The sequence below is a fragment of the Orcinus orca genome, chromosome 9 (genome assembly GCF_937001465.1).
Source record: "Orcinus orca chromosome 9, mOrcOrc1.1, whole genome shotgun sequence".
Classification (NCBI taxonomy): Eukaryota; Metazoa; Chordata; class Mammalia; order Artiodactyla; family Delphinidae; genus Orcinus; species Orcinus orca.
Genome location: NC_064567.1, coordinates 83319802 through 83347681, shown reverse-complemented (window position 1 = coordinate 83347681; position 27880 = coordinate 83319802).

Genomic DNA, 27880 nt, shown 5'->3' with positions numbered 1-27880 from the left:
TAGGACCAAAAAACTAGTGTTAAGTATACTATTGATACATTGGGAAATATATCCTCATATGTATGAGAATTTGGTACGTGATAAAGGTGACATTTCAAGTTAGTGGTAAAAAATGGACTCTTTTAAAAATGTTTTGGGATAACTAGCAAGCCTTTCTGAAGAAGGCTTTGAAGATGCAAAGAGGAAAGAAAGAAGGAAGAAAGAATGGCAACCCCAGAAAATATATAATCTGTCACAAGAAACTAAAAACTAGATATTATATAGAACCAAAGCCACAAGCAAATAAACCAAAAAAGAGAATTGAGGATATTTGCAAACACATGATGACAAAAAGTTAATTTCCATCATAAAGTACAATTACAAATAAAATAATACAGCTGTTAGAAAAATGGGTAAAGAATAAGTAAGTCACAGAAAAAGAAACAGAAATATCTAGTAAACATTTGAAAATATGTGGCCATAGGAATGCATGAATGGTACCACATTTAGAAGCTCTATTAATGTAACTTTATAAAAGGTTAAAGAGGACACCACTGTCATCTCAACAGATCAAGTAGTAAAGTGTTTTACAAAATTTACCTCTCATTTCTGATGAAGATATTTCATAAATAAAACATAGGAAGGAATAAAATGTGATTAGTGATTGTATCTAAAACTTTCAGTAGGCAAATAAATTGTTGTGAAACATTAAAATTATTTCCAATAAATTCAGGGCCATTTAGAAGTTTACCACAAGGTGGCAGGGTACAAAATTAATATATAAAACTGAAACTCTCCTAAAAAACAACAATAACTAATTCTAAAATGCAAACAAAGCATATAAATTCCTTAAAAATGGCAATAAAATCTATAAAGTATGTACACACTGAATCAGAAATGGACAAACCGTGTATTAAGAAAATTATAAAAGAGGTACTAAAGACATTAAAGGAAAAACTAGAAAAATCTTCTATTCACGGCAATGAATAGTTGCTATGAATGAATATGGTAAAAATATCAGTTCTTCAATCAGTCTATAGATTTACTATCAATACAATTTCAATTAAAATTGTTCTAGAAATTTTTCATGGAACTTGGCAAACTTATTCTAAAATTCATGTCAGTTTAGCGAGATCAGCTAAGTTAACAAAGAAAGATAGAAACTTGTTCTATCAAATACCAAAGATTCTTTTAAATCCGGGAAGTTTAAAAGTGAGATTTGGGGGGCTTCCCTGGTGACGCAGTGGTTGAGAATCTGCCTGCCAATGCAGGGCACACGGGTTTAGCCCTGGTCTGGGAAGATCCCACATGCCGCGGAGCAACTAAGCCCGTGCGCCACAGCTACTGAGCCTGCGCGTCTGGAGCCTGTGCTTCGCAGCAAGAGAGGCCGCGACAGTGGGAGGCCCGCGCACCGCGATGAAGAGTGGCCCCCGCTCGCCGCAACTAGAGAAAGCCCTCGCACGGAAACGAAGACCCAACACAGCCCTAAATAAATAAATAAATTAATTAATTAAAAAAAAAAAGAAAAGTGAGATTTGAATGCCTCCAATATTAAAATTAGATCTGTGTCTCACATCTTTTAGAACAATGATTTCCATGTATATTAAACACGTAAAAGGAAAAAAATATTGGCAGATTATAAAAGAAAATATTTATGATTTTAAGACAGGGATGACCATCTTAAGTTCCAAAATGAGCAAGAGACATGAAATAAAATATTTTTAAATTGACATTTGAAAGTAAATTTCTATAAGATAAATGACATAATAAACAAATTTAAGGAAAAGAAAAGAAAAAAGGGAAACTGAACAACAAAAATACAAGCTACAGACTGGAAATTTTATTTGTAACACACATAGCAAACAAAGGAATGAGAGCAGAATGTGCAAAGTTTCCTATAGATTAATTTTTAGAAAAGCCATAGTATTGAAATTGACATATGGCAAAGGATACAAAGAGAAAAGCACAGAAGAGGAAATTCCAGTGGCCATTAAAAAATGTAAATATCAATCTCTCTAATAGAGAAAGACAGCGATAATAACAAAACACTAAGTTTTATAACAACTAGTGTATGTGAAGATGTGGTGAAGTTGGAACCTTCTATACTCCTTTGAGTATGCAATTTTAAAAGCCACTTTGAAGAAATATGTGGCAGTGTGTGTATATATATATATATATATTTATTATTATTTTATTTTTGCCAAAGGAAAATGAAAAACAGACTAGATTTCCATTAATGTGAGAAGAACAATTGTGGAAGTTAATTCATTCAAGGCAATTATGAAAAGCTTCTTTACTATACAGTCAAATTGCCAAAAGTCAATGCACAGAATAATCAATTTGCCAAAGTTAAAATTCTTTAATTTTAAAATTTACAACAATATGTATGATTTGGGACTTTTCAAACAATTGGATAGTTAACAATTTTTTTTTTTTCTTGGCAGCATTTTAAGAAATGTCCAATTGTGCTTCATCAACTTGCAGCTGTAGCAGTGAGAGAAGATGCTGCCAGGGACCAAAAAACAGTCAGTAAACAAAACAGAAGCCCAGAATGATGACACCAGTGATCTGGTGAGTATGGGGCAGAGATAAGAGGAGTTTGAAGGGCACATTTTCAGAATATTATTCCCAGCTTCTGAAAAAATGAAATATTTTTAGATTCTAAATGTATCAACTTAAATTTTGCAGAAATCTATAAAAGCTGATAAAGCTTACCTCTTCACATTGTTGTGTTCTATAAATAGTTAAAATTTAGAAAGTACATATTACAATTTTTTTATTTGACATATTGATCATTTGGTGAAATGGTTCTCAATGAATTGGCTTTTGGTGAATTGGTTAAATAAAGTGTGCTATATTCATATAGAATAATGCAATACGGTTAAAAGAACGAAGTAGATCACATCATGTGATATGATGTTATTTATTAAGTAAAAGCCACATTGAACAAAATGATACGTTTCTTCAGATATGAAGAATTAGGATGTATTTTCAAATAATAATAATAATCAGGCTGTCCCTGGCAGAGGGGAGAGATTTTAGCCCCAGGTCTTAAAAGTAAAACTTGTTAATTTATTACTCAGATAATTAAAGATGAATTAATTTTTTTATTTATATACAATAAGAAATTTAATTTATACTTTCCCTTCTTTTGGGATTTTGGCTAAGGCCCCCATGTTGAGCACAATGACTGATAAGGTTCCAAATATCCTACAGCAGGATGTTAGAAAACAGAGGTTAAAAATACATAGCATAACAAGGCTTGTGGCCTTTGGCCCATACCCAATACAGGCTATACAGAGTTGAAAAAAATCAAGCAGCATTTAACAGGGCAATGTCTATAAATAAATTTTTTTGGTCCAAAACGGGAGTGCTGTGCACTCTCCCTTCCCCCTCTAGGGAATGAGCAAAGCCTTCCCCTATACATAAATTAAGACAAGTGAGGGGACTCTTTGGAACATTCTGCTGCCTTGGGAGTATGATGATCCAGAGAGGTCTTGGGAGAATGTGACCAGTGTCTCCTGGATTTGGGGAAACACTATGTCCTTTTGCTTGAGTGAAGAACCTATAAAAGTTTCCCTGGGAGGCTACTGTGATTGGCAGGATAACGCTCCCTTCTCCAAAAGATGACTACATCCTAAACCCTGGAAATTTACATGACAAAAGGGACTTTGCAGATATGTTTAAGGATCTTGAATGGGGAGATTATCCTGGAGAAATAACAAGGATCCTTATAAGAGAGAGACAGGAGTGTCAGAGTGAGAGAAGGAGATGTGACAGTGGAAGCAGAGGTTGGAGTGATGTGCTTTGAAGATGGAGGAAGGGGCCACAAGACAAGAAGTGCGGGCAGTCTCTAGAAGCTGGAAAAGGCAAGGAAATGGATTCTTCACTAGAGCCTCCAGAAGGAATGCAGCCCTGTTAGCACCTTGATTTTAGTCCTATAAGATATATTTTGAATTTCTGACTTCCAGAGCTGCATGATAATGCATTTATGTTGTTTAATCAAAAAAAAAAAAAGTGTGGCAATTTGTTACAGCAGCAATAGGAACTAATGCAAATACTGCCTTCAAGTGACAATCATGGTGTTAAGAAAGCCATGTATGTGTCCTGCCATACCTCCTCCCTGTGTGATCTGAGCAAGGGAGGGGCAGAAACAGAAGCAGGGCAGAAGATTGAACAACAACAGCAAAGAAAAACAAGAACAAAACAAACAGAAGAAAGTGTTATGGTCTTGTTACCAAACTCAAGTTTGGCTACTCAGTACTCAAGAGACAAGTGTTGGTTGGAAAGGAAAGTTTGCTTTATTCAGGAGGCCAGCAACCTGGGGAGAAATGAGACTCTTGTGCCAACTCCCAAAATCCTGCTCAACCATGAAAGTTTTTAAAGGGAGAATCATTTGGGAGGGGGTCAGAGTCTTTGTTATCATCTACTGGGTGCAGACTTTTTTCTGATTGGTTGGTGGTGAGGTAACAGGGTGGCATTTGAAGTATCTTAGACTCAGCCTGAAGTTACCATCCTCTGCCTGGGTGAGGGCCTTAGTTCCTACAGAGGAGCTCAAAGATATTCCTTGGGGAGGAACCAGGACCCTGCTTTATTGCTGCACTATTGTTTTCGTGACTGCTCTTCCTTTGTTTCTGCCTTCCTTCCCTTCCCTGATTAGCAACTGTTTGAATCTGCCCTTTGGAACTCAGGGAAGGCCAAGGAGGCTGAATGAAGCCTAGTTCCTACAAACAAGAAATGGGGGATGCGGAAAGGATTTGTACCTGAGAGAGCCCCACAGGGTCCTGCTTGCTATCAGTCTGAATGTTTGTATTCCCACCACAAATTCATATGTTAAAACCTAATCCCCAGTGTGGTGGTATTTGGAGGTGGGGGCCTTTGGGAGGCAATAAGGTCATAAATGGGATTAGTGCCCTTATAAAAGAGGCCCCAGAAAGGTCCCTTGCTCCTTCTACTGTGGGAGGATACAACAAGAAGTCTGCAACCAGAAGAGGTTCCTCAACTGACCATGCTGGCACTTTGACCTTGGACTTCCAGCCTCTTGGACTGTGAAAAATAAATTTCTATTGTTTATAAGCTACCTAGTCTATGATACTTTTGTTATAGCAGCCCAAACTGAGAGGAAAGAAAAGGAAAAAAGAAGAGAAGAAAAGAGACACACCCATCTCCCCACTGCAGGTTCTCTAGTCTATATCGGTCTTGATGTTACTGAACTCAGGTTCAGCTGCTTGCCACTCAAAAGACGATAATCAAGAGGAAAGTGTCAGTCAAAGGGAAAGAGGCTTTAATCAGAAAAGCTGGCAATCTGGGGAGAAGGTGGACTCATGTCCTGAGACCAGCTCCAAAGATTCTGCTCAGCCATGACAGTTTTTAAAGGGAAAAAAAGGGGGAGGTGTTGAGAATCTCAGTGAATCACTGGGGCAGAAGGTTGGGTTTGGCATCATTCTCCATCGTGTGCAGACTGGCTGACTCTCTCTTCAGATGTTATCTTGCCTGCAGATCTGCCTGCAGGATTGCTAAGGAGGTTGTTGGGGCTAGAGAGCTAGTCATTCTTTAACTACTTAATTATTTATTCTTTTTATCTAGGAAAAGAATCAACAGGTTAAGCAAGGCATGGTATGCATTCAGGAGAGCAAACATCAGGAGTTAGTTTAAATTGCCTAGTGATCTAATTCCTATAATTAGGTTCTTTCAAGGTTAGAGGGGGACTGAAATGGGCAAACAGGAAAGGGGCAAAAGAGCTGCTTATATTGAGTTGAGGAAAAGCAGAGAATTTTGGTTGCTGTAATGTCTAGGTCCAGTCAATATAGTATTATACACACACACACACACACACACACACATATAACACATATATATGTGTGTGTATATATATATATATATATAGTTGGTTGGAGAATGAATTAAGAGGTAAGGTATAAAAGATTGTCACATTTTACTTCATAGAAGTAATTGTTTTAAAATTAGTTTAAATGTATGTTTTATTTTTAAATTACAGTATTTAAAGAATTATCTGTTTAGATCTAGATGTAGGTATTGGTGACATGAAATAAAAACTGCTTTGTTTTCCATTTTAATCACCATGGGACAGAGAAACTCACACATCTATATGAGGTGAGATATGACAAAGATCAATAATTCAGTATAAGCAGGAAATGAGCAATTGTTTTTAAAAAAATATATAGCATTACTAATATTCCCTGGTAATATTGATCTGGGTATGAATGAGGGTGATGTGTTTCCCACAACTAAGGGAAGAGTAATTTGAGTCATTTTTATTAAGATATCCTGGGACAGGATGATCACAAAAACTGGAGAACTTGTTTGAATTTGAGTTCAAATTCCAAATGGAAATTTGTGTGTGTGTTTAAATTTATTTCACTCTCTTCATGTGACATTCCTTTAGACTTCAGGATGTTCCAGATGTCCACAGATCATTCAACTATCTAAATGCTTAAATTATATCCTAGAAACTACCAGAGAATAAGGCTGTTTAGAATAAACCTTTAATCCTGTGGTTAACAGTAATTGTGAAAGGAAGAGACATTGGAGGTCTGCACAGGCTGAGCATATGAAGGAAACTCCAGCAGAGAGAGAGGAATAGTATGAGCTAAGACCTAAGGGTGAAATGATACAGCTGAAAATGTGGTGTGTGCTTAGTATAAGGTGGAGAGAGCAGATCAGCTGACTCCTGAATGACATCACCCTCCCCCCACCCCACCTCCCCACTCACCAGCATAAATGTCCTCTTCCAGATAAGTCGTTGAGTAGAGAGAACAAAGACTTTTTATCCATCTTTGTCGTTCACATTTACATTCATAGGCTTCACACTTGGTTTGTTTGCTTTCACAGAACAAGAATTCCTCTTGCTTGAAAAATCTTAAATTCTTAAAGCTGGGACACTCCTATCTCCTCACAATATTAATCTATAAACCATTATTTGTGGTCACAGTCTGGTTTCCTTGTTTCTTGGCTATTATAGAGAGACTGAAATTTCAATGATCATTTTGTAAGAATTGTTTCATCATGCTAGAGTTGAATTGGCTCCTTGGGAGGCTTAGCTCAATGAGTATATGCTGAGGTGAAATGTGTTTCTTCTGTGGTGTGTCGGGTATCTGCAAGCTAAGGAACAGAAGACCTTCGGGGAATGTGAGTTTCTGAAAGCTGGGTGAGAGGATTTGTGCAAGAAGACATTGAGCTGCCATCCATCATGTGGGTGGGTGAGATTCCTCTTTATATTATTATAAAATATAGCAACAGTAAATATAGAACAAGTTGTCTTCTTCCAAAATGAGGTTATTGCTGTGGTTTTCCCCCAAGTTTTATGTCGTTTGAAGGACTTGCTTGACTTCCTTCTTTTGTAGCTGCTTTGTGCCATAGAGTCTCCATTTCAACACCAGTATTAGAATCTCCGCCACTTAGAGGTATTTTATTTTCACAATTTATTTGTATGTCTATCAAAAATAATGGACTAAATTGCTGAGCAGTTAATTTGTATTAATTTTGAAGAATGCGTTTCAGTTTTCAATGATGTTAATAAAGACTGTAGTTTGAGGGGAGAATATTCTATCAAACACAAAGATTTTTCAATCTTTTGCCAATACAGTAATCTTTTGCAAAAGAACAGAAAGCATTTTGAAAGCCCCAGTGTCTAAAATCTTTTTTAATTGAAATTCTCTTAAGTGTAACACTTAGTTTAATGGGGTACTATATGGCAACTTTGCTCCAAGAAAATGGCCATTCCTAAATATCATGACATTAAAGCATGAAATAAAGAATGTTCTATGACAACTTTACAATATATTGAGTACACCAAATGAGGTAATGATAGCTAGGTATTTTGTACTAATGGATTCATTATATTGATGCATGGTATGGTGAAACATAGATTCCACCTTTCCTTTTGCTCAGTTTTAGAAAATACAACTATGGTAATTACAGAAGAATACATTGAAATAAAAGTTGTTGAGATGTTGTGTACTTCCTATGGCAATATTTTCATTCAAATAAACTCAAATGTTTCATTGAAATTCAATATGAGAATAGATGTTTTGTAATTGTAAATATGAGAAAATCAGAATTCAAATTCTGGCTTTTCCTCATGAATTTTCAGACTCTCAATTTTTTTCACTGACCCAAATGAAGATTACAGTACCTATCCCTCTGTGTTACCGTGAAAATTAAATAAGTATTGTAAGGACTTAGTATAGTGTTTAGTATTGAGTCAGTTAAGAGGTGGTGATTGTCATTAGTATTATTATCATGATTATTATTAACATTCCAATGGGTTCAGACATTCCTGTAGACTTTTTGTATGTTATTTTTCATTTGAAGTTTGTTCTTTTAACTATTAGTTATCTCTACATAGTTATTGTTTCTGACTTGTACAGAGAGGCAAATAGTATGCCAAATTGGAGGGACAAAATTGGTTAACTCAGAATTGGACACATTAAGGCCCAAGAGCCAAATAAATTATTTAGTTGGATAACTAAAGATATCTAGTGGGGAACTAGATATACCTAAGTAAGCCCAAATACATAAGTGGTCTGGACTGGACTTTTGAATTTGAAAGGGGCCAGTACTGATCCTTGCAGATTGTCATCACCCAGAGGTAGCTCAACTGCATATCTTCAGCGTTTAGTTGCCCAACTTATAACTGATACTCAGTAAATGTTTATTCCTTGTACTTTGTTATGACCTCCTCTCTTCCCATGATGAGGTATGAGGTAAGACCGAGAAGCCAGGCAAACAGAACTTCTGTAGTATCAGATTGGTGAGCCTCCCCTTTTTTAATCCCACTTTACACTGAAGTTTACCTTAATCAAGGTTTTTGAGGCCTATGCCATAGCTGATATGCACAAGCATTCATGAGTCCAAATACGGGTTAGCGAATTCACTTTTTTTGTGTGTGGTTATAAAAGTCATAAACTCTTTTAACAAATAACTTTGAATCTAAAGGGTAAAAAATTGGGATAAATATTATTAAAAATGAAATTACAAACTGTATGATGTAAAGAGAACAAAATCAATTCCAATTAATTCTATCAGTGAAATTGGATTGATACAATTTTTTATATCATACCTTATGGTTTTAATCTTGATAACATTTGTAACTGCTAGGATTTTACAGAAAAAAGCCTCTTCAGAGCTGACTGTCTCATCCTGCTAAATTCTTTAGTCACAGCCACAGTTCCTTTCTTTGTGCACATTACAATAGTAGAATATGACATCTTAGATACTCAGTAAAACCTGCAAAATTTCAACTTTGCAAAGCAGTCTGGGACACCTGCATATCACAATGATATGAAAGCATGGTTCCCCAATTCTAACTGCATTTTAATATAAGAAAGTATTAGTGAATTAAATATGCTTAAATTTTAGGAACTAATCAACCAACATTATTTTAAAGCACATATGCTATGCCTTCTACATTTCTAAGAAGTTGATAAATAAGACAAATCCTTACTCTGAAGAAATTGACAATAAGGTTGAGAAAGCAAAGTGAATTAAATAGAGAATTGTTCACAACAAAATATGTGATATTGGGTAGGGAAGTTAAGCATGTTTGGAATTATTAGACAGGGACAAATTTTGATGGGAATGTTTCAGCTTGTTATTTTGGGTTGAAGTAAGAATAGAGAACATTAGGAAAGTGAAAGGTTAATTTTTCCTCTTTTAGGTATTTGTGCTATAAAAACAAAGAAACCAGAATGAAGAGTCTTGTGGTAAGGAGGTGGTCTGTGAAGACTCTGCTAACAGATTGATTATAACAATGCCCTTTGAGACATATAACAATGTTATGGTAAATGATTTAATAAACTAGAAGATGTGACAGTAATTTATATTTTTGTCACATGTTGATACTAGTCATTTTTCTTTCCCAGAGAGTCAGTTTGAAGTTGAGTTTGGATATGTGACAGACACTATGCTACGTGTTGAGAACATGAGAAAGGAATAAGAAATAGACCCTTTTCTCAAAGAATTCCTTTCCAGTGCCATTTTCTTATTTTGGTCACCGTCATCTTTCATTTGGACTTGTAGACTAACTTCCCTAGTCTCTCTCCCCATTCAATCAATCATCCACAAGCTGTCAAGAATAGTTTTCTAAATTACAAATCTAACTGAGTTACTGTTCTGCTTAAAATTCTTCAATGATTTCCCATTGCATATTGAATAAAATAGAAGTCCTTTAAACTGACAAGAAGTTTCTTAACAGTTTGATATTTTTTCTTGGCCATGGATTATTTACTGCTTCCCAAATATACCTTATTTTTTCATGACTCTGGGACAAAGAGAGTGTCTTAAATATATTTCGCTGCAATATATTTTTTTTTCAATAAATTCGACTCACCTCCTCATTTATTCTCTCTTTTTTGGACATGATGCGTAAGTTGAGACATCATACTCTCAGGTTTCACACTGTGGTGATTGGTAGTGCGGATGTCAGGGTGACGTATGTGATGGTGTAGGGACTTGCCTGTCAAGCTGAGCAAGTAGTTTGCCAGTAATGTGGAGTTGATGAAGGTTGGATTTTTATCCTACTACATTAGTTTCTAGTAATTAACTTAGAAGAGTGTTTCAAGGCTGTAGTATCAATTGAACCAATGTTAGAATGGAGGTGGAGGAACAGTTTAGGAGCATATTGAAATAATCCAGATATAAATGACTATATCCTGTATTGGGATGGGCTTATTAAAAAACTAAAGACAATAAAGCTTATGATCATTTATCTGGGAATCTAAATATAGGAATTATGCAAATAATAAAATATTCATAATATTTTACTATAACTAACCATAAGAGTTTTAAAAAATATAGTAATAAGTGATTTGTCAGCTAGATGGTGTGATTTGACAGCTTCTCCAAAAAACAAAAAGTTGGTCCAAGCTGCCAGAGTTGACTGATCCATACAGTATAGATAGGAGAGCCAAAACAAGATAAACAGATTTTAAAAATGCCTCTCAGATTATTTCTTGATGTGAAAGATCTAATAAGTTTAATGGAACAAATTTATTTACTACTGAGTAGGAGATATTTTAGTATCTCTATTCTATAAGAAACTGAAAAAAATTTAAAAAGAAAAGACATCTAAAGAACATATTTATGCAAATATTATTTTATTAATTAATAGTCAAAGCACTGTGACAGACCATGAAAATAAATATTTGTGTTTTATTATTCTGGTGTAGTTTCTTTTACCAATAGCTGGGATGACTACATAAAATAGAAGTAGAAAAATGGAAATATTTTCCTGTAATGGTCAAAGAGTGCGGCTTCATAATACTTGAATTAGGTAAAAACTGTAAAGAGGATTAAATAAGATTCAATACAATAAGTATCAGGCAGTTTTCACTTTTCTAGGATAGTATCATATTATAGTTATTTGCAGCTTAAATTTGCAGGGAAGTCAATCACTTTATGTTCATAAACGTCTGGTCTCCTCTTTCCCTGGTTTTTCAGTAGTTTTCAAATACATAATCCTGTACTCAATTTAGGAATAAGTCCTTTGGTTTATATTTGTGAGTCTCTGGGAGCCGGTAACTTGGCCTTGTGGTCCTGTGTTTATGACATAGAAGCATCAGGTGAGGAAAGAAGTTGACAGGACAGGAAAAAAAATTGAAAGTAAAGGGTAAAGATGTGAAGAGATGGTAGATATGAGGAACTGCTTGGTGAAGAAATATTTCGTACATGAAATGTCAAGGGAATTAGGACATTATATTTACCTATGGATAGCTTTGAGATATCCCTTGAGATATATTTTTAAAAAATAACCTGTACTCCCTTGGAAAAATGTCCTATTATTATATTATGGCATCTTGGTACCACATCATATAAATGAAGAACAGACCAAGTGGAATGAACTTTTCTAGGAAATGACTCAGTACTCTATCAATCTTTATGAATAAAGTGCCCATTATTTGAATGGATAGCAATGCTGAACCTGACATTGTTATCACAAGTTTGATATACTGCCAGCCACTCTGTAGATCACAAGCTCAAGGTCATCAAATGAAGGTTTATGTTCTTAGACTAGAGAGTTGTGTAGCCATACTATTTATCATGAAGATCCATTTATTATTTAACTTTCAAAAAAATGAAATAATAATCTGCAAATCTGATTTTTCCTCTCATGCAACCCATATCCCATCTAAGTACCAACCTGGCCTGAACCTACTTAGCTTCCGTGATCAGACATGAATGGACGAGATTGGGTGTGTTCAGGGTGGTATGGCTATAGACTCATGCAACCTGTCTCAAAAGAATGAAAAGACCTGTATTAATAGAGATTTCTCATTATTAAGAATTTATGTGAAATTATTGTTCTAATGAAATATATAAATTCTATTTAATTTAACTTACTTTTATATTTTAATGCAGGGAAGACACTAGCAACCATATCCTGTTCTATTAAATGAGTCTTTTAATAGATACTATGTAAAACAATTCTTTTTTTTTTTAAATACCTTTATTAGAGTATAATTGCTTTACAATGGTGTGTTAGTTTCTGATTTATAACAAAGTGAATCAGTAATACATATACATGTATCCCCATATCACCTCCTTCTTGCGTCTCCCTACCACCCTCCCTATCCCACCCCTCTACGTGGTCACAAAGCACTGAGCTGATCTCCCTGTGCTATGCAGCTGCTTCCCACTAGCTATCTATTTTACATTTGGTAGTGTACATATGTCCATGCCACTCTCTCACTTCGTCCCAGCTTACCCTTTCCCCTCCCCATGTCCTCAAGTCCATTCGCTTCATCTGCGTGTTTATTATTGTTCTGACCCTAGGTTCTTCAAAACCACTTTTTTTTAACATTTTTTTTTTAGATTCCATATATATGTGTTAGCATACGGTATTTGTATTTCACTTTCTGACTTACTTCACTCTGTGTGACAGACTCTAGGTCCATCCATCTCACTACAAATAACTTACTTTCTTTTTATGGCTGAGTAATATTCCATTGTGTATATGTGCCACATCTTTATCCATTCATCTGTCGATGGACACTTAGGATGCTTCCATGTCCTGGCTATTGTAAATAGTGCTGCAGTGAACATTGTGGTACATGACTCTTTTTGAATTATGGTTTTCTCAGGGTATATGCCCAGTAGTGGGAATGCTGGGTCATATGATAGTTCTATTTTTAGTTTTTTAAGGAACTTCCATACTGTTCTCCATAGTGACTGTTAACAATTTACATTCCCACCAACAGTGCAAGAGGGTCCCCTTTTCTCCACACCCTTTCCAGCATTTATTGTTTGTAGAGGGCCATTATGACTGGTGTGAGGTGATACCTCATTGTAGTTTTGATTTGCATTTCTCTAATGATTAGTCATGTTGAGCATCCTTTCATGTGTTTGTTGGCAATCTGTATACCTTATTTGGAGAAATGTCTACTTAGGTCTTCTGCCCATTTTTGGATTGGGTTGTTTGTTTATGTGATATTGAGCTGCAAGAGCTGCTTGTATATTTTGAAGATGAATCTTTTGTCAGTTACTTCATTTGCAAATATTTTATCCCATTCTGAGGGTTGTCTTTTCATCTTGTTTATGGTTTTCTTTGCTGTGCAAAAGCTTTGAAGTTTCATTAGGTCCCATTTGTTTATTTTTGTTTTTATTTCCATTTCTCTGGGATGTGGGTGAAAAAGGATCTTGCTGTGATTTATGTCATAGAGTGTTCTGCCTATGTTTTCTTCTAAGAGTTTTATAGTATCTGGTCTAACATTTAGGTCTTTAATCTATTTTGAGTTTATTTTTTTGTATGGTGTTTTAGGGAGTGTTCTAATTTCATTCTTTTACATGTAGCTGTCCAGTTTTCCCAGCACCACTTATTGAAGAGGCTGTCTTTGCTCCAGTGTATATTCTTGCCTCCTTTATCAAAAATAAGGTGACCATATGTGATTGGGTTTATCTCTGGGCTTTCTATCCTGTTCCATTGATCTATAGTTCTGTTTTTGTGCCAGTACCATACTGTCTTGATTACTGTAGCTTTGTAGTATAGTCTGAAGTCCGGGAACCTGATTCCTCCAGCTCAGTTTTTCTTTCTCAAGATTGCTTTGGCTATGAAGGGTCTTTTGTGTTTCCATACAAATTGTGAAATTTTTTGTTCTACTTCTGTGAAAAATGCCATTGGTAGTTTGATAGGGATTGTACTGAATCTGTAGATTGCTTTGGGTAGTATAGTCATTTTCACAATGTTGATTCTTCCAATCCAAGAACATGGTATATCTCTCCATCTGTTTGTATCAACTTTAATTTCTTTCATCAGTGTCTTATAGTTTTCTGCATACAGGTCTTTTGTCTCCTAAGGTAGGTGTATTCCTAGGTATTTTATTCTTTTTTTTTTCACAATGGTAAATGGGAGTATTTCCTTAATTTCTCTTTCAGATTTTTCATCATTAGTGTAGAGGCATGCAAGAGATTTCTGTGCATTAATTTTGTATCCTGCTAGTTTACCAAATTCACTGTTTAGCTCTAGTAGTTTTCTGGTAGCATCTTTAGGATTCTCTCTGTATAGTATCATGTTATCTCTAAACCGTGACAGTTATCCTTCTTCTTTTCCAATATGGATTCCTTTTATTTCTTTTTCTTCTCTAATTGTTGTGGCTAAAACTTCCAAAACTATGTTGAATAATAGTGGTGAGAGTGGGCAACCTTGTCTTGTTCCTGATCCTGGTGGAAATGGTTTCAGTTTTTCAGCATTGAAAACGATGTTGGCTGTGGGTTTGTCATATATGGCCTTGATTGTGTTGAGGTAAGTTCCCTCTATGGCCACTTTCTGGAGGGTTTTTGTCATAAATCGGTGTTGAATTTTGTCGAAAGCTTTTTCTGCATCTATTGAGAGGATCATATGGTTTTTGTCCTTCAATTTGTTAATATGATGTATCACATTGATTGATTTGCATATATTGAAGAATCCTTGCATTCTTGGGGTAAAACCCACTTGATCATGGTGTATGATCCTTTTAATGTGCTGCTGGATTCTGTTTGCTAGTATTTTGTTGAGGATTTTTGCATCTATGTTCCTCAGTGATATTGGCCTGTAGTTTTCTTTCTTTGTGACATCTTTGTTTGGTTTTTGTATCAGAGTGGTGGTTGCCTTGTAGAATGAGTTTGGGAGTGTTCCTCTCTCTGCTATATTTTGGAAGAGTTTGAGAAGGATAGGTGTTAGCTCTTTTCTAAATGTTTGATAGAATTCGCCTGTGAAGCCATCTGGTCCTGGGCTTTTGTCTGTTGGAAGATTTTTAATCACAGTCTCAATTTCAGGGCTTGTGATTGGTCTGTTTATATTTTCTATTTCTTCCTGGTTCAATCTTGGAAGGTTGTGCTTTTCTAAGAATTTGTCCGTTTCTTCCAGGTTGTCCATTTTATTGGCATAGAGTTGCTTGTAGTAATCTCTCATGATCCTTTGTATTTCTGCTGTGTCAGTTATTACTTCCCCTTTTTCATTTCTAATTCTATTGATTTGAGTCTTCTCCCTTTTTTTCTTGATGAGTCTGGGTAATGGTTTATCAACTTTTTTTATGTTCTCAAAGAACCAGCTTTTAGTTTTATTGATCTTTGCTACTGTTTCCTTGATTTGTTTTTCATTTATTTCTGATCTGATCTTTATGATTTCTTTCCTTCTGCTAACTTCAGGTTGACTTTTGTTCTTCTTTCTCTAATTGCTTTAGGTGTTAAGTTAGGTTGTTTATTTGAGATTTTTCTTGTTTCTTGAGGTAGGATTTTATTGCTATTAACTTCCCTCTTAGATCTGCTTTTGCTGCATCCCATAGGTTTTTGGCCGTCGTGTTTTCATTGTCATTTGTTTCTAGGTATTTTTTGATTTCCTCTTTGATTTCTTCAGTGATCTCTTGGGTATTTAGTATCGTATTGTTTAGCCTTCATGTGTTTGTATTTTTTACAGATTTTTTTCCTCTAATTGATATCTAGTCTCATAGAGTTGTGATCAGAAAAGATACTTGATAGAGTTTCAATTTTCTTAAATTTACCAAGGCTTGATTTGTGACCCAGGATGTGATCTATCTTGGAGATGATTCCATGTGCACTTGAGAAGAAAGTGTATTCTGGTTTTTTTGGATGGAATGGCCTATAAATATCAATTAAGTCCATTTTGTTTAATGTGTCATTTAAAGCATGTGTTTCCTTATTTATTTTCATTTTGGTTGATCTGTCCATTGGTGAAAGTGGGGTGTTAAAGTCCCCTACAATTATTGTGTTGCTGTTGATTTCCCCTTTTATGGCTGTTAACATTTACCTTATGTATTGAGGTGCTCTTATGTTGGGTGCATAAATATTTACAATTGTTATATCTTCTTGGATTGATCTCTTGATCATTATGTAGTGTACTTCTTTGTCTCTTGTAATAGTCTTTATTTTAAAGTCTAGTTTGTCTGGTTTGAGAATAGCTACTGCAGCTTTCTTTTGATTTCCACTTGCATGGAATAGCTTTTTCCATCCCCTCACTTTCAGTCTGTATGTGTCCCTAGGTCTGAAGTGGGTCTCTTGTAGACAGCATATATATGGATGTCGTTTTTGTATGCATTCAGCTTGTCTCTGTCTTTTGGTTGGAACATTTAATCCATTTACATTTAAGGTAGTTATCGATATGTATGTTCCTATTACCATTTTCTATTATTACTATGTTGTTGCATAGCTGTGGTAGTCCATTATTTTTTTTAATTAATTAATTAATTTATTTATTTGTAGCTGCATTGGGTCTTCGTTGCTGTGTATGGGCTTTCTCTAGTTGCAGCAAGCGGGGGCTAATCTTTATTGCTGTGCATGGGCTTCTCGTTATGGTGTCTTCTCTTGTTGCAGAGCACTGGCTCTAGATGTGCAGGCTTCAGTAGTTGTGGCTCATGGGCTCTAGAGTGCAGGCTTAGTAGTTGTGGCACGATGGGCTTAGTTGCTCTGTGGTATGTGGGATCTTTCCAGACCAGGGTTCGAACCCATGTCCCTTGCATTGGCAGGTGGATTCTTAACCACTGCACCACCAGGGAAGTCCCTTGTAGTAGTCTATTATATGTATATACCAAAATATATGAATCCATTCTACTGTTAATGGATAATTCGGTTGTTTTTCATTCATGCCTTTAAAAATGCTACTGTGGGCACACTTGTAAATGTCTTATGGTGCATAACACATGCAGTTCTGTTTGGTATATACCTGGGAATTGGATTTTTAGGTCATCTGACATTTATATGACAAACTGTGAAAGGTACTGGCATACCGTTTCCCAAACCATGCAAATTTGTTCCTCCTCCACTCTATTTTGTAGTCAGTACTTTTAATTTTAGCCATTTTGGTAACTATGTAGTGATATTTCATTTTAGGTTTAACTTACATTCCTTCATTACTAACTAGAATGAGCACCTTTATTTAAAATTTCATTTCCTAATTCTTTTAGCTAGTATATAGAAATGCAGGGGTATTTTTGTTTTTTGTTTTTTGTTTTTTTGCAGTATGCAGGCCTCTCACTGTTGTGGCCTCTCCCTTAGCGGAGCACAGGCTCCGGACGTGCAGGCTCAGCAGCCATGGCTCACGGGCCCAGCCGCTCCGCGGCATGTGGGATCTTCCCAGACTGGTGCGCGAACCCGCGTCCCCTGCATCGGCAGGTGGACTCTCAACCACTGTGCCACCAGGGAAGCCCAGAAATGCAGGTTTTTAATATTGAGTTTATATTTAGCAATATGCTAGATTGCTTATTAGTGTAATAACTTATCTGCAGATACTTTTAGATTTTCTTCTTAAATAACAGTATAACCTATAACCGTTAGCTTATAGGTACAGTTTATAGTTTATAGGTAACCGTTAGGTACAAAGTTGCATAAAGAGATGATAAGAGTATCCATCTTTTGTTCCTATCATCAGAGACAAAACTTTAAACATGTCACCAACATGTGTGATGATTTTTATGACGTTTATTTTATTGAATTATCCTTTTTAGATTAAAAAAATCACCTTCTGTAACTATTTGCTAAAAGTTGTTTTATCAAGAATGAATAGTGACTTTTACTAAATGTATTTTTATTTTGCATCAGTTCAGATGATCTCACTGTGTTAATGTAATAATTGCACTGATATTCAAATCCTAAATCAATCTTGTATTTTCTATTTTCATACTATGCTCAACCAAATTTGATATCAATGTCAGTATTTGCTATCCTAAAGCAAATACTTTGCTGATATCAATGTCAGTATTTACTTGTTCAGAGTGGTGATCTTTCTTTTTCTCTCATTTGGAAGATATTGTGTATGATTAGAATTATTCCTTTCTTAAAAGTTTTCATAATTCATTGATGATGTTATTAAGTTTTAGGGTTTCATTTTCTAAGGAAGAGCATTGTATTTTCTTTTTACTTTGTGGTTTTTGTTTTTATGGCTACACTGTGCGCCTTGTAGGATCTCAGTTTCCCCACCAAAGATTAAGACCCGACCATGGCAGTGAAAGCCCAGAACCCTAACCACTAGCCACCAGGGAGCTCCCTGTATTATCTTTAAATTTACATTATTATTCATGTTTTCCTTTTTTGTTGTTGTTTGCCAGTTCACCAGTTTTTTATTTTTTCTTCTGGATTATAGAGGTCATGCTATAGGCAATGGATGAAATTGATGAGAAACGTACTAATATTTGCAATGATATGAGTAATGTTCTATTTTTGATATTGAATGGTGAATTTTACATATAGAAACATTTTTGTACACCAAAATATAACATATTTTAGAAATTTTAAAAAAGCATGTGGTGAATCAATATCTATCAATCGAATTAGAGGAAAATACTACTCATGCTTTCTTTTTTTGTCCTTCCTCACTTAGATGTATTTAACATAAAAATTCCACTTGCTGACATTTTAAGTTACTGTATTAAGATTTTTTTGAGAGTACATCTCCTTTCGTTGTACTTTCTTATTTTGTCTGGTTCTGCCTGAAATGAACTGCTGGAATCTAGATTGATGGCAAATGTGCTTCACTCTACCAAGGCAGAAGCTATCAGTCTTCATTATATCAAATAGCCCCTACTGTTCTGTCATCTGTCTTTTCCAAGTGGACATCAGTTAACCAAGACACAGATATACTGTAAGGTCATTGATAATGTTTGTCATCAATTTGATTTATGATTTTAAATAGATTGAGTGTACCTTGAAAACTAAGCATTGATTTAAATAAATCAGATCTGCCTGTGAACTTATAAAAATATAGCAAAGATCTACACATTAAATTCTGTGTGACTGGGCCATTACAATGCTGTCTAGATGTACTATTCCTCTAAATTAAATGACTCAGCTCACACTCCTCAGCTTCCTGATTTCATTTTCAAAGATACTTCATTTTTTGTTCAAATACCTAAAAACGGAAGCGTCTATCTGCTTGAGTTAAACTTAATATTTAAACAGATTCAGCTTGAGTAATATCCACATGCAACTCAGTCCAGATTTACAAGTAGAAATTTGGTGAGATACTGTGTTTGTGCAAAATCATTTTCTTCTGTATTAAAAAATGATCAGTTCAGTTCAGGGTGTTCAGTAGCAAGGAAAACTGAGCAGTTTATGATAGCTTAATGAAGGTTCAAATCCAGATAGAAATATGAAGAATTCTCTCAATGAAATGGTGGGAAATATGCCATATCTTAACTCTAGAAGGGCAACAAAGTTTGAATGAATTATTTGAGCTTGAATAGAGTTATAATGCAAAGATAAGGATTACAATAGTCTTAGAGATTTCTCTTTATAATTACATCCATATATTGTATTCCTTTTTTTTTATAATGAAATATTTTAAGCACACTAAAAATAGTGTGCCCAAGTGCCCACCTTCTAGCTTAAGAAATAATACTACAAATATAATTCAAACCTCCTTTATACAATTTCTCAATTCCATTGTCCTATCTCCTTTACTTCCTGGAGGTAACCACTATCCCAAATTTAAAGTTTATCAGTGCTGTGAATATTATGGATTTTTATCAAGTATGTTTGTACCCCAAAATATATAATTTTGTTTTGTATGTTTTAAAATTTTACATAAAAGTATCATTCTGTAGTTAAATTGTATCAATGTATTTTTGAGTTTTATTTATGTTGATGCAATTTTCCCTACTTCATTAATTTCGCTCTATATCCATTATTCTCTTGATAAATAGCTAAGTATTTCACTTTCTCATTACAAAAACTCAGCAATATATATGCTTGTACATGTGTCCTTGATCTTAAAAAATTGAAATACAAAGGAACGGAGTGAAATGGCAAGGGAAAAGAGAATAAAAGAAAATATTCAAAGGTATCACACATGTAAGGAGATTGTTTCATGAAAATTCTTTTTTCCTCTAACTATGTGTGTACAGCATTGCAATATAAAAATGATTTTTTTACTGTGAATGATGGTTAATGTGTTTTTTAAAGTACTACTCTAATATATGTGAATAGATATTGAATTCTTGGATAGTAGGGTACTGGCATCTTTAACGTAATGGATATTCCAGTTCTCCTCTAGAATGGTGGTGTCAGTTAAATTCCTCCAGCAATGAGGGAGAAGTCTTGTGGCTCCATATCCTCTGATGCTTTCAGGCTTTTGATTGTTTCCCGTAGTTTTAATTTGGATTGTCCTCACAGATGATGAGACAGATTATCTGTTCAAATTCCTATTTTTATTTTCCTTTTCAGTGACCTGCCCATTCAGAGTTTTTGCCACCTCTCTATTTTTCTTAACTATTTGCAGTTTGTTTTCTTATGTTATATTGTGGGAGTTCTTTATATAACCTTGGTCCTTGTCCTTCTGAATCCACCTGGTTAGAAATCATTTTCTTATTGTCTGTGCTTTGATTTTTCACTTACTTTGTGATGAACAGAGATTCATTTTTCAGTATAGTTGAATTAATTGAGTGCCACCATTTTGGTTTCTATCTTTAAAAAATATGTTTAAAAAATATGTTTAAAAAAATCTCTCACTATGCTGTATTTTTTAAATTATTCTCTTATATTTTGTTCTAGAGGATTTAATATTTTCACATTTACTGTTTTAATGCCCATGACACTTATTTTTACTGTAAGGTGTAGATCCAAGTTAATTGTTTTCTTTTTTCTTTTTTTTTTTTGGCTACACCATTCAGCATGCAGGATCCTAGTTCCCCAAGCGGGGATCGAACCTGCTCCCCCTGCAGTGGAAGTGCAGAGTCTCAATCACTGGACCACCAGGGGAGTCCCAAATTGTTTTCATTGAATGACAATTTATCTCAGCATATTTATTAAATAGACCATGTTTCCCAGTAATTATATTATTACTAAAATATAATATAACTGTGTTATTAAAATAACACATTAAAATCATTAAAATCAGTCCTCTGACCCTGTTCTTCTATAATTATTTGCTAATTTTGAACATTTTCTCTTTGATAGTATTTTAAGAATTAGCTTATCTATTAAAAAAATCCTTTGAGGAGTTTGATATGAATTACTTTGAATTGATAGATTTATTTTGATGTAATTAATTTTAATAAAATTTTAATTTAAGTATCATTTTATATTTACAGAAAATTTCAAAGATAGTAGAGAGAATTCCCATATAGCACATACCCACTTTTCCCTACTATCAATATTAACAGCTTTCATTAATGTGTACATTGTCAGAATTAATGAATCAGTATTGATACATTATTATCCACTGTAACCCATCTTTTATTCAGATTTCCTTCATTTTTACCTAATCTACTTTTTCTATGCCAGGATGCTAGATTACATTTAGCAGTCATATCTCCTTAGGCTCCTCTTGGTGTGACAGTTTCTGAGAGTTTTCTTGTTTTTGATGACCTTGAAAGTTTTGAGGAACTATTTTGTAGAATCTATAATGAAAGATGACAATAATGGTGAGTGACATTATGCATTTGTCAAAATCCATAGAATTTCACATCAGAAAGTAAATTTTAATATGTGCAAAAAAATTAAAATGTCATTTGAGAGGTCGAGAGAACCCAGGATGGAATGTAGAATGTGACAGGAGAATCTAACTGTATTACAAATGTATGAAGCAACCTAACAGAAGAGGATGGGGGAAATGATGCTGAACTAAGTAATTTTGAAAATGACTTCTGTAAGAATAAAGTCATTTTATTCTTACTTAAAGGAAGGCTACATAAACACTATACTAGTTGATAAAGTTGTTTATCACAGGGGTACATTTAATAATTCTGAAGCTACTATACCTATATATTGTATTAAATAAATAGATGGTGGATGGTGAGAGCGAGGATTTTCATTGCTGGAGTAGGAGGTTACAGATAAGAAAGAAGTTAGAATTACGCATAATCCATATGGTAATGGATTAATGTTGGAGGGATCAGTATGAACTTTTGTTTAGGTTAATATAGATACAGATGGCTAAATAGGGAAACATTTATACATATGTTTATAGACACATATATTTCCTTGCTCTATCAACTAAGAGAGCCTAGAAGCAATGACGCTCTAGTTACAATGAGTAGATGCAGCACTCAGATATCAGTTTTTAATACCCTTCTTTAATAAAAACAATTAGCCATTTTCCTTGGAAAATGGCTAATTCTAAGAATTGGGCAGGGAATATGCAACATGAGCTTGCAGCATTGTGTAGTGTAGTGCCAGAAAGTTAGGTAATTCTCATTCCCCCCCCACCCCACACACATACCACACACACAGACACAAACACACACACACACACTAATAGAATATGTGAAAGGGATTCAACAGCTAACTGAAAGGTTGAAATAGCCAAAGTTGAAATAATTTGAGGAACAAAACAATAAAGTAGTAATGGATAGAACCCAAAGTATAAAATAAATATCCATGAGTCCATACTGACATAAATGATTGAATGAATAAGTAAATGATGAGAACAGAAAAATCCTCTGTGCAGAAGAATTCCAAATAATATATGTAGCTATTTTGCCCTCAAGAAGTGGAGCAAAACTCCCTACTCCTTAAGATGTGCTGAACAGAATGGCTTTTTTCTAAAGAATACCTTATGGAAAGGGGAATAAAGGAATAACTTTACAGTGAACAAGCCTGAAAAAGACTACCTCAACCAAAAGATCAGATCAACATCAACAGTGATAAGTTACGCTGGTAATATATAGCCTTGATATGATGTGATTAGAATGTAATGTCTATAGATTTTATCACTGTGGTCTTCTGCCCAAAATTCCTTTACTATGCTCGATTAAACATCAGACAAATCCCAACTGAGGCACATTCTATAAAAATACCTGACCAATACTCCTCAAAACTCTCAGTCATCAAAAACAAGGAAAATCTGAGAAACTGTTACTTCAAGAGGAGCCTAAAAAGATAAGACCACTACTTATGTAGTATTCTGGATGGGATTCTGAAATAGAAAGTGGAAAACGAAGATTAGTTAAAAATGAAGGAAATCTGAATAAAATATGGGTTATAGTAGATAATAATGTATCAACTTTTACGCCTGTGTGTGTGAGAGTCTATGGACCATAGACTACATATAAAATCCAATGCTATAATGAGAAATATGGTGTATATGAGAGAGAGGGAGAGAGGAGAGGGGAGAGAGAAGAGGAGGGAATCTTTAGTCTTTGTATGCTCTCCTAGGTTTTGGGTTTTTTTTTCTCTCAAACTGGATTAAAGCCCTATAAAAGATTCATACTGTATTGAACAAAAATCCCCTGATGTATAATCAAGGGCCCATAAAATTTTTCTTTTTCATTCATTTAGAAGCTCTTGGGGATGAAGAGTCAGGTGTTTCATATATTTAAATCAAATGAGCACATTTAAGAATTTCGTTGAACCTGATACATCCGTACACTTAAGAAAGTCTAAGAGGGGCACACCAGGGCCTTCTTTCTTAAGGACACCGTGGGTACCTGCAGTCCTTGAGAGCTGGTGATTGATCATATACCACAAAACTCCTAGAGGACCACAGCCTGGAATAGGATAAAAGATAGTAGACTAAACTCTTTCCTTGTTCAGAGTCTCCTGCATCTTTATAGCCCTAGTATACATTTTATATAATATATTCTAGTAAACAAGCATACAACTCATACACTCCAAAAACATAGTAAAATAATGTTTACTCATTCTTTGGGTTCTGGACTCAATTCTAATGTGTGGAGGGAGGTGGTGTCCCCATACCACCAACCAATGTTCTGGACACTAGCTGTGTGTCTGACAATACAACTCAATTCTGTGTCCGACAATACAACTCAATTCTATCTACCCAGAGATAGTATCAGATCCCACTGATAAGTAAGGGGCTCAGTCCCACAAGACTGCCCTCTACTTCAGAGGACAATTGCAAACCCAGGTTGTTACCTATGCTTCAGAGGTTCCCATGGTCCCCTCCTTGGGTCTGATTAATTTGTTAAAGTGACTCACAGACCTCAGGAAATTCGTTTACTCACTAAATTACCCGTTTAGTACAAAGGATTTTAAAGATAGGATTAAAGGACCATTCAGATAAAATTTATTTCTGGTAATCACTCTTATTCTGGGAAAGACCAATTTAAATCCTGATGAAGAAATATGTAGTATGAGCAGGGGAGCTTCTGTCCTCATGGAGTTTATGGCTGGGCACAGTAGAAGTCATTTGTTCTGGGATGAATTTTCTATTACAGTTTTCATTTGTATTTCATCAAACTAACTTCCCCTACAGCAGTCTAGCAGCACTCTCAGCATGTGAGACTGTTAGTTTATGACAAATTACTGCACATGGTCACCTACCAGAAAACTGAAGGTTGCTGTATAAGATCAGTGAAAACTTGTGTATGGCATGATCTTAATTTATTTTATACATCACAGGATTCAGCTTCTGAGGAAAAATAGATTTTTATTACTCTTATTATAATGCATACTTAGAAGCTAAAAGCCGATGATGCTTACTAGTATTTTCTAGTTTTTTAGTATGTTTTAAAGGCTATGAATCTAAATTACATGTAATGATGTTAATAATGTGTTACCCATCATGAATAGACTTACATACCTGACTTTCAAAATTACTTTAGTAATATAGATGGTGACTTTGCATTAACTTATTCCTTGTCTCATGACTAATTTCCTTTGTGACCAACAGACCGTGGTCATGAATAGTGAATTAAGATTTCGCTGCAGCCTATGGCCATTGCAAGAGAAAAGTTAGAAGTCACAGATGGGAACTGATACCAAGATATGATTTTAATAACACCAAATTACAACAAATGAAACAAGTTAGTCACAGATACAGAGATAAAATCATGACACAATGACTCACATTATATCCAGAGGACATTTAAAAATAATAGCGACTGTAGCACTTGGTTTCTTCTTTTTTCATAAATGTTGTTAATAATACTTTATATTTGCAATTTGTAAACTTTTTCAAGTGTAATACAGGATTAACTCTGATATTTTTAAATGTAGGAGTATACGAGACATAAATTAAAGTAAAATAATGGGAATAATTTTAGGAAAGAGATGTCCAACTCACTAGTTTTGACTGTCTAAACTGGATTATTATGGAGTAATACATTAGAGACTTTTTTTTTGAGCATAATAAATTAAGATGACTAAACCATTACATTATCAAAGTCTTGTTGAACAAAAGTGGTATTTGACTTAAATTTCAACTTCTTTTCAGTGGAATAAAATAGATTGCTCAGAAGTTAAAAAAGAAATTGGAAGGATAATTGCAACTTAAAAGTCAAGAGAATATGTTTGCAACTTAAAAGTCCTAAAGCAGTTGAAAAAGTAGAAGTTTAAGTCTGACAAAACGGAAGCTTTAAATGGAGGTTTTGAAATGAAAGACATACCTCCCTTTTCATTAAAGTACAGTTCTTTTCCTTACTTTATGGTGCCCAAACTTAATACAAATGATGCAAGAGCAAGGTTTTTTTTCCAAACTCAATACAAGTGATGCAACTGCAAGATTTTTTTTTTTCTTCAACATATGTAATGTATGGCTACTACTGATTGAAGAGTTTTATTGTTCTCTTTATTGTGATATCATGCCTAGTGACGCTTTACCTTACTTGGAGAAACCTCAATCTGATTCTTCAGAAATGCTCAGTAAGCAATAATACCCACACTAAATTTTAATTCACTTTTGAGAACTTTCTCAAATGAACTCATAATGATTTTCCTTAGATATTTCTGGTAATTGTAGAAGGATGCACCACAAACCAATTCTTATAATAATGCCCTTTAGCTTCTCTTCTTTTGTGGATCTCAGCATTTCTATGACAGACTGTGTTATCACAGCTTTGTAACATGGCTGTAATTTAGCAAGTCACAAGCAGGAAACTTGTAGTACATTTTAATTTAATATATCAAATTATATTTTAATTGATTAACATTAGACATAGGATAATAAAATGAATTCTTAGTGGTGACATAGTTGAAACAGCAGGGAAGGGGGCAGGGCAAAGCCTTTGAAAGAATGACGTAGCCCAAGGACATGACATAAACTGATTAGAACCAAATGGGCCCAAGATGGCGGACAAGTCGACTTCCACCAGACCTTGAGCCTCAGTATATGCTCACTGTAACCCATCAGCAAGCTAAATGACACACCCACAGGCGCCATGACAATTTCCAAGGCCAACCATAAGGATCAAAGAGTGGGAGATGGCCCAATTCCTGGAAATCCCCGCCCCTTCCTGAAATAGCTGGAATACTCCTCCCACTCATTAGCCTATGAAATTACCCACCCCTATAAAAACTGACAACCCCATACCCTGGTGCCCTTCTCATCTTCTGAGATGGCCCACACTCTCTCTGTGGAGTGTGTTTCTCTTTAAATAAATCCAGTTCTTACCTATCACTTTGTGTCTCACTGAATTCTTTCTGTGATGAGACATCAAGAACCTGAGCTTCATTATGTCCTGAAACCAGGTGTGTGATCTCAGTGGGAAGACTGTGGGTTTTGGCCAGATTCAAGTCCCGGCCACATGGGTTCAAGTCCCAATCTGACTTTAGCCTGGGTTCGAGTCCTGGCATGTGGGTTCAAGTCCCAATCTGAGGTGCATGGTTTCACAGTCATGCCAATATCACTTCTTTTGTGTATTGATTTTCTTCATACAGTGAGAAAGAGAATTGCTGATAAGAACTAGAAGGCTTGGTTACATGATATTTTCATAATTTTGGCTTCATATTGAGCAGTTCAAGAGTCATCTTGAATTAGTAAATTGTACTTTATTCCAGGATGAAAGCCCTCTTTCTTCAAGATAACGTTGTAGATGTATCACTTTTTTGTTGCATCAACACTGATTTGCAAATAACACAGCAGTGCAGTAATTCAAGGTATCTGTATGTGTTTCCAGAGATATAGAGCCCAGAAACATTCTTTAGAGGCTCAAACAGACTCCCTTCCAGTGGTCCTAAGGGTGCTGGTTGTACTCAGCCTCTCTGGTATAGGACTGTTGAGACATTTTGTTCCTGAATGCTCATTCAGGCAGATATTGGACAGCATAAATTTAGAATCTCCTTTCAAATGCCCAGAAACCACATACAAAATATGTTCTATTTTAATATTTCACAAATAATAATATTTTTCTTCACCTAAGTTGATGCATGTTCAGTTTTTAACAAAATTGGTAATTAACAAATTGGAATAATCAAAATTCTATACTAAATAGCATAGGGGTGATAGGCTTCTAGATGTCTATGGATGTGTGAGATCATTTTCTCCAGTTACTTCACCTTGGTGATACCATTAATAATAATAAGCATGAGAGTAAAACTGAATATTTTTATTGAATGCACTCTTTATAGGATAATACCATGTTATGTATTTTTTAAGAATCATCTTCCTTAATCATCATAGCAATCCTAGGAGGTGGGTACTATTATCTATATTTTACATTGAAGGGTTTCAGAACAAACCTCCCCCAAATATGTTACTTCTGCATGAAAATTATTTTGA